The sequence below is a fragment of the Procambarus clarkii genome, chromosome 25 (assembly GCF_040958095.1).
Source record: "Procambarus clarkii isolate CNS0578487 chromosome 25, FALCON_Pclarkii_2.0, whole genome shotgun sequence".
Taxonomy (NCBI): Eukaryota; Metazoa; Arthropoda; class Malacostraca; order Decapoda; family Cambaridae; genus Procambarus; species Procambarus clarkii.
In genome coordinates this window covers 4,040,277-4,052,192 of record NC_091174.1, presented here as the reverse complement: position 1 = coordinate 4,052,192, position 11,916 = coordinate 4,040,277, and positions in this window count along the sequence as shown.

Sequence of the window (11,916 nt, the reverse complement as noted above, 5' to 3'; positions counted from 1 at the left end):
TTGTGTTAGTGTGGGGTTATCTTGAGGTTATCTTGAGATGATTTCGGGGCTTTTTAGTGTCCCCGCGGCCCGGTCCTCGACCAGGCCTCCACCCCCCAGGAAGCAGCCCGTGACAGCTGGCTAACACCCAGGTACCTATTTTACTGCTAGGTAACAGGGGCATAGGGTGAAAAGAAACTCTGCCCATTGTTTCTCGCCGGCGCCTAGGATCGAACCCAGGACCACAGGATCACAAGTCCAGTGTGCTGTCCGCTCGGCCGACCGACCCCCCCGTGGGAGGAGAAGTGGGTGAGCTGGAGATGTTTCTGTGTTTGGGTGAAGACGAATACTTTAGTGGGACGTAGAGAAAGCGTAGATCACAGGGAACGAGTGAGCTCAGAGAGAAAGGAGTATTAATTATCAATTATCAAAGTGGATAGCCGGGGTCAATGATTTAATTGCAATTTTATCAATTACTTTGTAAATATTGGAGAGATTCACATCTGGTAAATATTATTAAAACATCCAGTGGCAGACGGGACCTTCTGTATTAATTATTTATTTGATCTGATCTTTAGAAAGTGGTAAACGAAGTATTTAGATAGTGGTAGATACAATAGGAGTCTAGAACGTGGTATTATATTTCCTCAAATGATAAAGACCGGGAGAGATCGATCTTTTATCGATAAAAGGTCAATTTAGAGATAAGAATCACGAAAATCTTCAGATTCGGTAATCACACCATATCGACGCACTGACCAGAGCATTAGGAAGGAATCTGAATACGTCAACAAGTCTAAGATTCAGCAAATCAGAGCAAGACAGGAATCTCCTCATTTTCTCCTCATTTCTTAACTCCTTGTCACCCTACCTACATCCCATCTCTCCCACCGTATCTATACTCGCCTCTTCCCTCCCTCACTCCCTCTCTCTCCCTCTCTCCCTCCCTCCCTCCCTCCCTCTTAAGTCTCTTCCTTAATTAAACTCAGACCTAAGACTTATGTCGACGAATTAGCATTCATAAAAATGTCATTCGAGCACTTTGTAAACTGTTTGTAAATTGCGCCAAACTCCGGGCAAGAGTTCATCTGTTTCTCCTTTTTTTAAGAAGACGATGAAAATGAACACTCAAGGGGTGAGGGGCAAAACAGAGGGGGTGAGAGGGAGAGAGAGAGAGAGAGAGAGAGAGAGAGAGAGAGAGAGAGAGAGAGAGAGAGAGAGAGAGAGAGAGAGAGAGAGAGAGAGAGAGAGAGGAGAGCGTGTAGAGATAATCGTTTGGAGGCAATGGTGTTCCCCGGCATTAAAAGATTTAGTCCTCTAGCAAGCTCTGGATAATTAGTTTGCGGATAAAACAGTTGATCTCCACCGGATCTGACTCTCGACTTCTAATTACTGCGGATATTTGTGGATATGCGGCTGTCAGCGAGTTAGTGGGTGTGGGTGTGTGTGTGTGTGTGTGTGTGTGTGTATGTGTGTGTGTGTGGATGTTGACATGTTTCGAAGTGCTGTAATGCCTCTGTTCTTGAATGTGGGTATGTTGCTAGAAATGTAAGTATGTTGGAATGTTTGTATGTTGGAATGTTTGTATGTTGGAATGTTGGCTCGAGTTCAATCCTCAGTTAGGTCAGAAACGTTTAGGCACATTTCCTCTCACCTAATGCATCTGTTCACCTAGCAATAAATAGGTACCCAAGAGTTAGCCAACTGTTGTGGGGGTTGAATCTTGGGGAGGGTCAGTTGCTCGACCTTTGGGGGGGGGGGGGACCTAGATGGAAATCTAAAATATATGTATATACACAGGCTTCTTGTCCTCGACAAAATTATTATATACATACAAGTTAAATTACGACTACACACACACACACACACACACACACACACACACACACACACACACACACACACACACACACACACACACACACACACATATATATATATATATATATATATATATATATATATATATATATATATAGTCGTAATTTAACTTGTAAGTATATAATTAATTTTGTCGGGGACAGGAAGCCTGTGTACATACATATATTTTAGACTTCCATCGAGGTTTTCTCCCCAAGGTCGAGCAACTGACCCTCCCTAAGATGCAACTCCACAACTCCCGGGTACCTATTTATTGCTAGGTGAACAGATGCATTAGGTGAAGGGAAACGTGCCCAGCCAGTTTTGTCCTGCCCGGTTATCGAACCCTGGAGCCACGATTGTGAGGCAAGAACGAAGCCAACTGAACTACAACGTAATATAAACCACGATGTGAATTATTGAATTATTATTAGTATTATTTAGATTTTTCTCACTTCCTGCTTCGTCTCCTGGTTATTATTCTTGTTTTATCTTCTTCTTCTTCTTCTTCTTCTTCTTCTTCTTCTTCTTCTTATTCTTTACTGCGGCCTCAGATATTAAGAGCCGCAATATCTGTGTTGTTGCTGACTATCTAAGAATGTTTAGTGATAAATGAGCACCTGAGTGGAGCAACAGTGTCCGTGTTTACACTACTCGCTTGATTAATGTGTAGGTGCTTGAGGCCCTCTTGCACCTGAGACACACTCACACACACACTCACACACACACACACACACACACACACACACACACACACACACACACAGTGGTGGAGGCTGAATCCATACACAGTTTCAAGTGTAGATATGATAGAGCCCAATAGGCTCAGGAACCTGTACACCAGTTGATTGACAGTTGAGAGGCGGGACCAAAGAGCCAGAGCTCAACCCCCGCAAGCACAACTAGGTGAAATAAAGAGAGAACAAGAGATGGAATGGGTTAGAGAGAGAGAGAGAGAGAGAGAGAGACAGAGAGAGAGAGAGAGAGAGAGGTTAAAGGTTCCTGGCACATGAAGCAGTATTGGTACCAGATATGTTGTATGTTGAATATGTGCTCACATAATAGCTCTTACGATTTGAGTATACACATGTTGAAATATACTTGCATTTAGATGCTGGAGTTTGCAAGGAGAGTATATCTGTCTCTATGTGAGAGGGAGGGAGTGCTGGGATATTGGGAGTATATTATCACCTGAGTATACCCACAAAACAGTGACTACAAGATCGAATCCTCCGTTCTTGAGCTCCGCCCTCATAGTCGTTGGTCTCCTGTTGCAACAATACCCAATCAGTGACGAGTATACCTGGATAGTTTATCGCGTGAATTAACGAGACCACATGGCGGCCATATTCTCCGGCCATTTCTGGTGGACCATTTGCGTATGTTCAAAGTTTTCTCTCGCGCAAATTTGAATAAATTTCCTCACGCATATCCTCATTATCGTATAATCGACAAGTTGATTAGTTTGCACTGTCAAGTGCCTGGTTCAAAAGAACCTTCAAAAAGGTTCAAAAGATTGTTTCCTCCAAGGAGTGCCGGTCCAATTGGGCTGTGGTGGGTATGTGGGCCTGCGGGCCGCTCCAAGCAACAGCCTGGTGGACCAAATCTCTCACAAGTCAAGCCTGGCCTCGGGCCGGGCTTGGGGGAGTAGAACAACTCCCAGAACCCCATCAAGCAGGTATATGTGGGCCTGCGGGCCGCTCCAAGCAACAGCCTGGTGGACCAAACTCTCACAAGTCAAGCCTGGCCTCGGGCCGGGCTTGGGGGAGTAGAAGAACTCCCAGAACCCCATCAACCAGGTATCAAGTAGAACATCTTACTAGTAGGGGTGTTCAAATCAGGTAGAAAACAGGTTCAAAACTCGTCTTGATGTTAAACGGACAAATATCAAAATCCAAAGACAGGAATAAAACAGGTAATCTTCTCTTAATAAGTCAAGATTGGTTGATAAAGATTAAGTCACCCACGAGGTGGCACGGGCATGAATAGCCCGTAAATAAGTCAAGATTTACCTGTAGCTAAATTTTCACCTGTGGATTATAGGCATAACATGTCTGTTTATTACTCGTTACAAGGTGATTCTGTGGTTGTTTGCTTGTTTGCTTGTGATGTGAAGGGCGTTTAGCGCTGAGTTCTTCCACCTCCAACTTGCTTCTAACTTGTTTCTAACATAAATAACTTTAACCAGGCCTAACTAACTCTCTCCCTAACAAATCTACCATAACTTATTCCAACCTTATTTTAAGTTAGTAGCAAACCCAACCCAACCTTATTTTAACTTGATAGTTAAGCAAACTTAACCTAACCTAACTATATTTGATCTTTTTAGCTGATCTGACTTAACCTAACCTAACTATATTTTATCTTTTTAGCTGATCTGACTTAACCTAACCTAACTATATTTTATCTTTTTAGCTAATCTAACCTAACATCTTTATAACTTTCAGCCAACCAAACCTAACCTAACCAGTTAATAAAAGTGTCACCCTAAGATCCCTACAGACCTTTCTCATATCACATTTCTCATTCCCAAATTTGTGAGAGAGAGAGAGAGAGAGTTAAGCGTTTTCTCATTGGCCAGTTCTATAAGTTGAGAAACTAGTCCTGTGTATAGGCCTACCGGAATTTAGAAAGTTCTCTGCACACTTGCACATAGGCCTGCTAATATTTCATCCTCTGGTAATTTTTGAGTGTAGGCCCGTCGAAATTTTGAAGCGCGGCCCGGTCCTCGACCAGGCCTCCACCCCCAGGAAGCAGCCCGTGACAGCTGACTAACACCCAGGTACCTATTTTACTGCTAGGTAACAGGGGCATAGGGTGAAAAAAAAATCAGCCCATTATTTCTCGCCGGCGCCAGGGATCGAACCCAGGACCACAGGATCACAAGTCCAGCGTGCTGTCCGCTCGGCCGACAGGCTCCCTCTGAGTAAGGAAGCGTAAGTACAATATGTACGAATGTTATATTTTAATGTTGTTGCTGTGTATTTGTTGGGGGGAAAAAGAATTTAGTTTAATATTGAATGCTTTATTAATTTTATTCAACCCATGCTAGTAAGATTCTTGTAAACAGCAATTGTTGTTTATCTGTAGTTAACGATCAGTTCCCAGGTGGTACTCGGCTGTCAGCTCCTAGGTGGTACTCGGCTGTCAACTTCCAGGTGGTACTCGGCTGTCAGCTTCCAGGTGGTACTCGGCTGTCAGCTCCCAGGTGGTACTCGGCTGTCAGCTTCCAGGTGGTACTCGGCTGTCAACTTCCAGGTGGTACTCGGCTGTCAGCTTCCAGGTGGTACTCGGCTGTCAGCTTCCAGGTGGTACTCGGCTGTCAGCTTCCAGGTGGTACTCGGCTGTCAGCTCCTAGGTGGTACTCGGCTGTCAGTTCCCAGGTGGTACTCGGCTGTCAGCTCCCAGGTGGTAGTCAACTCTTAGTACATCATTCCCCTTTTCAAGTAAAAGGGAACAGAAGGAGGAGGAGGAGGAGGAGGAGAATTTGGAGGTAAAGGGGAAGAAGGAGAGAAAGAAGAGAAGTTGAAGGGCACGGAGGAGGAGGAAGAACCATACGACAGGGTACCGTGTTTGGACCCTTAGTGAGACAGCAAACAATAGATCTTTTGTTTTTATGCGGACGACACTAACTTGCGAACGTCCTCCGCATATAAGAATTCCAAGCGTTTCATTAGTAGGATTTACGTGAAAATTTATATATATATATATATATATATATATATATATATATATATATATATATATATATATATATATATATATATATATATTGTAGCAACAACAGACTAAATTTGTCATTTATACCATCTAGTATATATTCTATATTTCAGAGTCAAAAGCACAATTTCTGCAACACAAAGCCTGCAACTGCACTTAAGTCTTATCTATAACAGCGCTCAAAGTCTTTCGTGCAACAAGGCTGAATCACTTTCCTTCACTGTGGACTCGCAAAAAGTAATTCGCTTCGAGACGAGGAAGTCAGCACTAATTAAAATCAATAATTGCAGGATTGGAGAGTACGATCGTGGTGAGAGAGAAGGAGGAGGAGGAGGAGAAGGAGGGAATAATTGTGAGGAATTGGAGGAATAGGAGTAATAGGAAGATAGGCAAGGGGAGGGGGGAGAGAAAGAGATGGAGGTGGAGAGGAATGAGAAAGTAGAGAGTTAAGAAAAAAGTGGAGGAGGGAAAGGAAAGAAGGAGAGACAAAGAATGAGGAAGGAGAGAATAAGGAGAAGGAAGAGTAAAGATGGAGGAACGTAGAAGAGGATAACTACGAGGATGTTGAAAGCATTATATGTGATCGTTATTGAAATAAACTTGATAATTATAGCACTCCACCCACAATGATATTTAATAACACACCCCACTCTACCTTCTTGTATAAATTATTTAGTGTTCAAAGATGTAATGATCTCCTATGATGTATATAATAGCCTATCATCAGGTATTAAACGCTCTCTGTTGTTTTAGCTGACTCGGTGACAATTACCATAATCACACAGCTTAGTTGATCATGTTAGTGAGGTAGGTAATATATTTTGGGTGTTTAGATAGCCTGAGAATAAGGTCCGGATCTAGGTCCAGCGCTTTGCATCTGTTGGTGTGGTCAAACTGGCGTGGGTCTTTGGATGACAGGCTGTGTGGGTGTGGGTGTGGGGGTGTGTGGGTGTGGGGTGTGGGTGGGTGTGTGGGGTGTAGGTGTGGGGTGTGGGGTGTGGGTGGGTGTGTGGGGGTGAGTGTGGGGTGTGGGTGTGTGTGTAGGTGTGGATGTGGGGTGTAGGTGTGGGTGTGGGGTGTGGGGCTGTGGGTGTGTGTGGGTTTGGGTGGGTGTGTGTGGGGTGTGTGGGTGTGGGGTGTGTGGGTGTGGGTGTGTGGGTGTGGGTGTAGGTTAAGATATGTGGGTATATTTGTGTGTGTGTATGTAGATGAGTCTATGTGTGTTCTTGGGGTCTGTGTTTACCTATTTATACACACATTTGTGCCTACTAAGTTGGGTTTTGACTCCTGGGGCCCTTTATTTCCAGCTGTTTCTTCACCTACTTCAGTCCTGTTTTCTAACTGTCGGGCACACTAAAATATTTTCTTCAATTCTGCTTTCTCTGTACCCAGATTGTATTCACGCTCTCTAGTCTATCTTGTAACGTGTCTTTCCCCTCGACACGTCGTTAAGTAGGCTTCTCTTGGCCCTTAGTTCAGGGGGCCAGCCTCGATAACTACCCTCGAGGCTATTCAGCAAACTCTTGGTTATTACTTTTTCTTTCTTAAAGAGCGTGTATTGCAATAAGCTTAGTGCTACTGTGTCAAGATGTTCTTGGAAGTCTAGCAAGATGCGGTCCAGTAGTTCTAAACCAATTGTCCTTTAAACACAATTATTGTCACCTTCCATGGCTTCTGGTGACCTTTGATGACCTTAACATGACAATATTTATTTAGTTTTTTTTTTTGAGATATATACAAGAGTTGTTACATTCTTGTACAGCCACTAGTACGCGTAGCGTTTCGGGCAAGTCCCTGGAATACGATCCCCTGCCGCGAAGAATCGTTTTAGATTAGTTTTAATTAATTCGTCGAAAGCTTTGAGTGTTGGTATTCATTCATAGCATAGTTGACCTTATATTGCTTAACTATCAACTAACTGTTTGACCTCTCTGACATTTGATGACCTGTCAGTCCCTCTTGTGATAAATGTCCGCCTGTCACTCTCTGTTGACTTCATATAATGATTGTTGGTCTTATGAAGTCTATGTTCACCTGTGTTCTGGGGAGGACAGGTGTGTGTGTGTGTGTATGTGTGTGTGTGTGTGTGTGTGTGTGTGTGTGTGTGTGTGTGTGTGTGTGTGTTTGTGTGTGTGTGTGTGTGTGTGTGTTTGTGTGTGTGTGTGTGTGTGTGTGTGTTTGTGTGTGTGTGTGTGTGTGTTTGTGTGTGTGTGTGTGTGTGTGTGTGTGTGTGTGTGTGTGTGTGTGTGTGTTTGTGTGTGTGTGTGTGTGTTTGTGTGTGTGTGTGTGTGTGTGTGTGTGTGTGTGTGTGTGTGTGTGTGTGTGTGTGTGTGTGTGTGTGTGTGTGTGTGTGTTCTTACACAAATATACTTACATTGTCATAAACCGGTTCATATATCACTTGGCTTTCGACTCCTCCAATAATATTACTCCAAACCCCCATGTTTAAGATTAAGATTCGCTACCTGGAACAAAAAGTTCCAAGTAGCACGGTCTACGGTGAGCCCGAAGCCTCAGTTATTTCCCACCCTTGTTCTACTAGCCTACTGCATTAACAAGGTCGAGGTGTTTCCACACATGCAAACTGCTTGTTGATGAGTCTAGCTTCCTGGCATGTCCTCTCATTGAATTACTTCTCAACCTATCTATTTAATCAACACTTCTGAGTACTTTGTATGTCTGGATTATGTTACCTTTACTTTCCCTGTCTGTCACTGGCATTAGCTTCACTTTCTGCAGATTGTACCCGCAAGAGAACCCTTTCATTTTTGAGACAAAACCTGTAACATATCTTTTGATTGTTTCTTTGGTATGTGTTTTTAATATATGGGGTTCTATGTTGGTGCCGCATAATCTAGCATTGTCCTCGTCATTGCATTGTCCTAATTGTGCTTGCAGGAGTTTTGAGCTTCGGCTCTTTGGCCTCTGAACTCTTAATCAACTGGTATACAGGTTTCTGAACCAATTGGGCTCTATTGTATCTACATTTGAGACTGCGTAAGGAATCTGGTTGTACGCATGGTGTAAATGTCTTTTGAACAGTGTTTTTAGTTAGATTTGTTGACCAGACCACACACTAGAAAGTGAAGGGACGACGACGTTTCGGTCCGTCCTGGACCATTCTCAAGTCGATTGTGTCTTCGATATAGATTTGAATTATAGTTGAATTTAATTTAATTTAATTTAATCGATATAGATAAATAATTAGATTTGTCTCTGTCTGGAATCCTTACTCCTATTATTGTCCTCGTGTTTATACGTGTAAGATGTATGTTTACGTCTGAGTGTACTGTGTATGTCTGATTGTGAGTACAAGGTGTATGTCTAAATGTGCATTTCCATGTGGTTTTATATAATTATACTAAACGATTAAATCTTTAACTTACAAGAGATACTTAACACCCTGACAATCGACTTGAGAATGGTCCAGGACGGACCGAAACGTCGTCGTCCCTTCACCTTCTAGTGTGTGGTCTGGTCAACATACTTTAGCCAAGTTATTGTGACTCCTCATCTGCTTAGACAGAGATTCTTTTGATAATTAATTAGGCAGAGATTTTGTGACTTACGACAAGTAACCACAGGTACCTATAATCTCCCTAAAACTCTAACCTTCAATTATAAATTCCTTGTCAACAGGTAACTCGTACTATTCGACATTATGGAATTTTTATATTTTTTTTTGTTATACCATGCATATGTGGAATTTTATAAGCATGCAGTTGCTCACGACAATTGCAATTTATACTAATCGTTTAACCGACAGTTTGCACATGAACGTAAGTAGAATCGACTTGAATCCCATGTAGAGTATATCAGAGATTAGGATATTAGATGAATCTCTCTCTCTCTCTCTCTCTCTCTCTCTCTCTCTCTCTCTCTCTCTCTCTCTCTCTCTCTCTCTCTCTCTCTCTCTCTCTCTCTCTCTCTCTCTCTCTCTTCGGCATCAGCTTCCTTATCTGGACAATAAAACACACTTGAGAACAGTTTAGGTTGAGAAAAACTATATTTCGTGTTTACATTTTATTTTTCATCTTGTCGACTGCTTTTTGGTGGTCTTGGAGGGGCGGAAAGTGTTTATCTTTGTGCAGGCCTTATCAGTAGTAGTTGCAGGGGTGTGTGTGGTCTTGGGGTGTTGTCAGCAGTGGTTGCAGATGTGTGTGTGATCTGGGGGGCTGTCAGCATCACAGGCTGCTACCATGAAAAGTAATAATAGTAGTAAGTTAGACGATGGAGAGTCTGGCGAAGGTACGCCCTACTCTCAGTGTTCCTCATGGTACAACTTGGCAGTAGATAGTACACCTGGCGAATACCCGCGCTTCCTGTATACCTGTGTATACAGCTATACAGGAATGCCCGTATACATATGTATTCTGATAGTCTATCCGGCCTTCTTGAGTCTCACCTGCTGCTGCTGCTCCCAGGTATCTGTCATGGTACCTATGTCGAAAAAAAGTAATTTCAATAATTTTTGGTTGGTAATATAACCTCTCTGCTATTACGTCATCTGGTAATAAGTCAAATTTTGTACTTATTTGTATGTGATATTTCTACCACCATCTTCCTGTTTAAATAGTTCTTTTTTGTAACTATGTGCATCATAGTACACACGTTGACGTACTAAGCTGTTAGATAGTAGAATTTGCTACTATTCACTTTAAAAAATCCAAAAAATATATTTTAAAAGGCAAACCTAAATATTTCTAGGCCTTGTATAGCACATATATGTACTATATTAGGCCTCAGATTGCTTGTATTAGGCCTAATAAGGCTAGGTTAGATTAATTTGTCTTTGCAAGATAAATAGAAAATCTATACCGGTTTGTCCATATTCAACAGTACCATTTTCTACTTATATATATATATATATATATATATATATATATATATATATATATATATATATATATATATATATATATATATATATATATAAAGGGAGAGAGAGAGAGGGCAACGTTTTGTTTTACCTGATGCACCTGTTCCCCTAGCAGCTGGTAGGGGAGGTAGCTGTGAGTTAGACAGCTGTTGTGGGTTGCATCCTGGATATGTGTGTGTGTGATATATAGTAGATATCGTAGAGAAAAAAAGATCGGGAAGGGTGGGGTCCAAGAGCTAAAATATCGAGCCTACAGGCACAAATGGGTGAATACACACTCACACACACACACACACACACACACACACACACACACACACACACACACACACACACACACACACACACACCATCAGAATGATTAGCTGGCAAACAACACTGTTGACTTCCACACAGGAAATCTGGCTTACATACACAATCACCGATTCTACTGGCTGCATACGACTTAATTGACTTCCACTCTGGATAATTGTCTTACACACATCATTATTGACTTTCACACAGGATGACCGCCTCACTCGCATCATTATTGGCTTCCGCTCAACACTGACTGACTTCCACGCTACTTTAACAAATATCCGAAGAGAACACAGGGTAGCTACGGGGTACAGCTGTGCTTCTTAACACACCTGCGCTACACACCTGCTCATGGTAGTTAGCACTTACCTATTCGACAACGCTGCTAACATTGACCACAACTGTTAAGGCTCCTCTTAGTAGCTGGCAACATTATCCTCGGCTATATAACCTGTTAACTGTATAGACATTAGCTTTACCTTTCAACGTTCTGTTTGTTTACATTTGCAAGGCGAGTATAGGACATTTGTAAAGCAAACTCCTATAGCTGTTTGCATTTAGGTAATCTGTAAACATTTCATCTCATCTGTAAGTAGAATTTGAAAAACATTATCAGAGCTCACTGTAATGATATCAGAGAGCACTTGTAGTAAGCTCACTGTAATGACGTAATGTTTTGACCATCTTGCTTAGAACTTACTTTAGAAAAGATCTTGGAGTCCAGCTGTGTTGTTATGTAGGGGAAAACATCTGTTATATTACGAATGAAGTAAGCTTTTTGTATTATTCAGAATTTGACTTCACACACACGCCTATCACAGCTCTTCTGCTTCTTGAATAGTTTATATAACGAAAATCTAAAAAAAAATTATATATACACCTTAAATCTACACCTGTGTGCGCATACACACACACACACACACACACACACACACACACACACACACACACACACACACACACACATATACAAAATATAGAGTATATTTTGCAGAGTCAAGATCTCTTTAAGGTGGCCAGCATAATTTATAGAGGGCCAAGATCTCTCAGGGAAGGGCCAGGATCTCTCAGGAAGGGGCCAAGATCTCTCAGCAAGGGCCAAGATCTCTCAGGGAAGGGGCCAAGATCTCTCAGGGAAGGGCCAAGATCTCTCAGGGAAGGGCCAAGATCTCTCAGGGAAG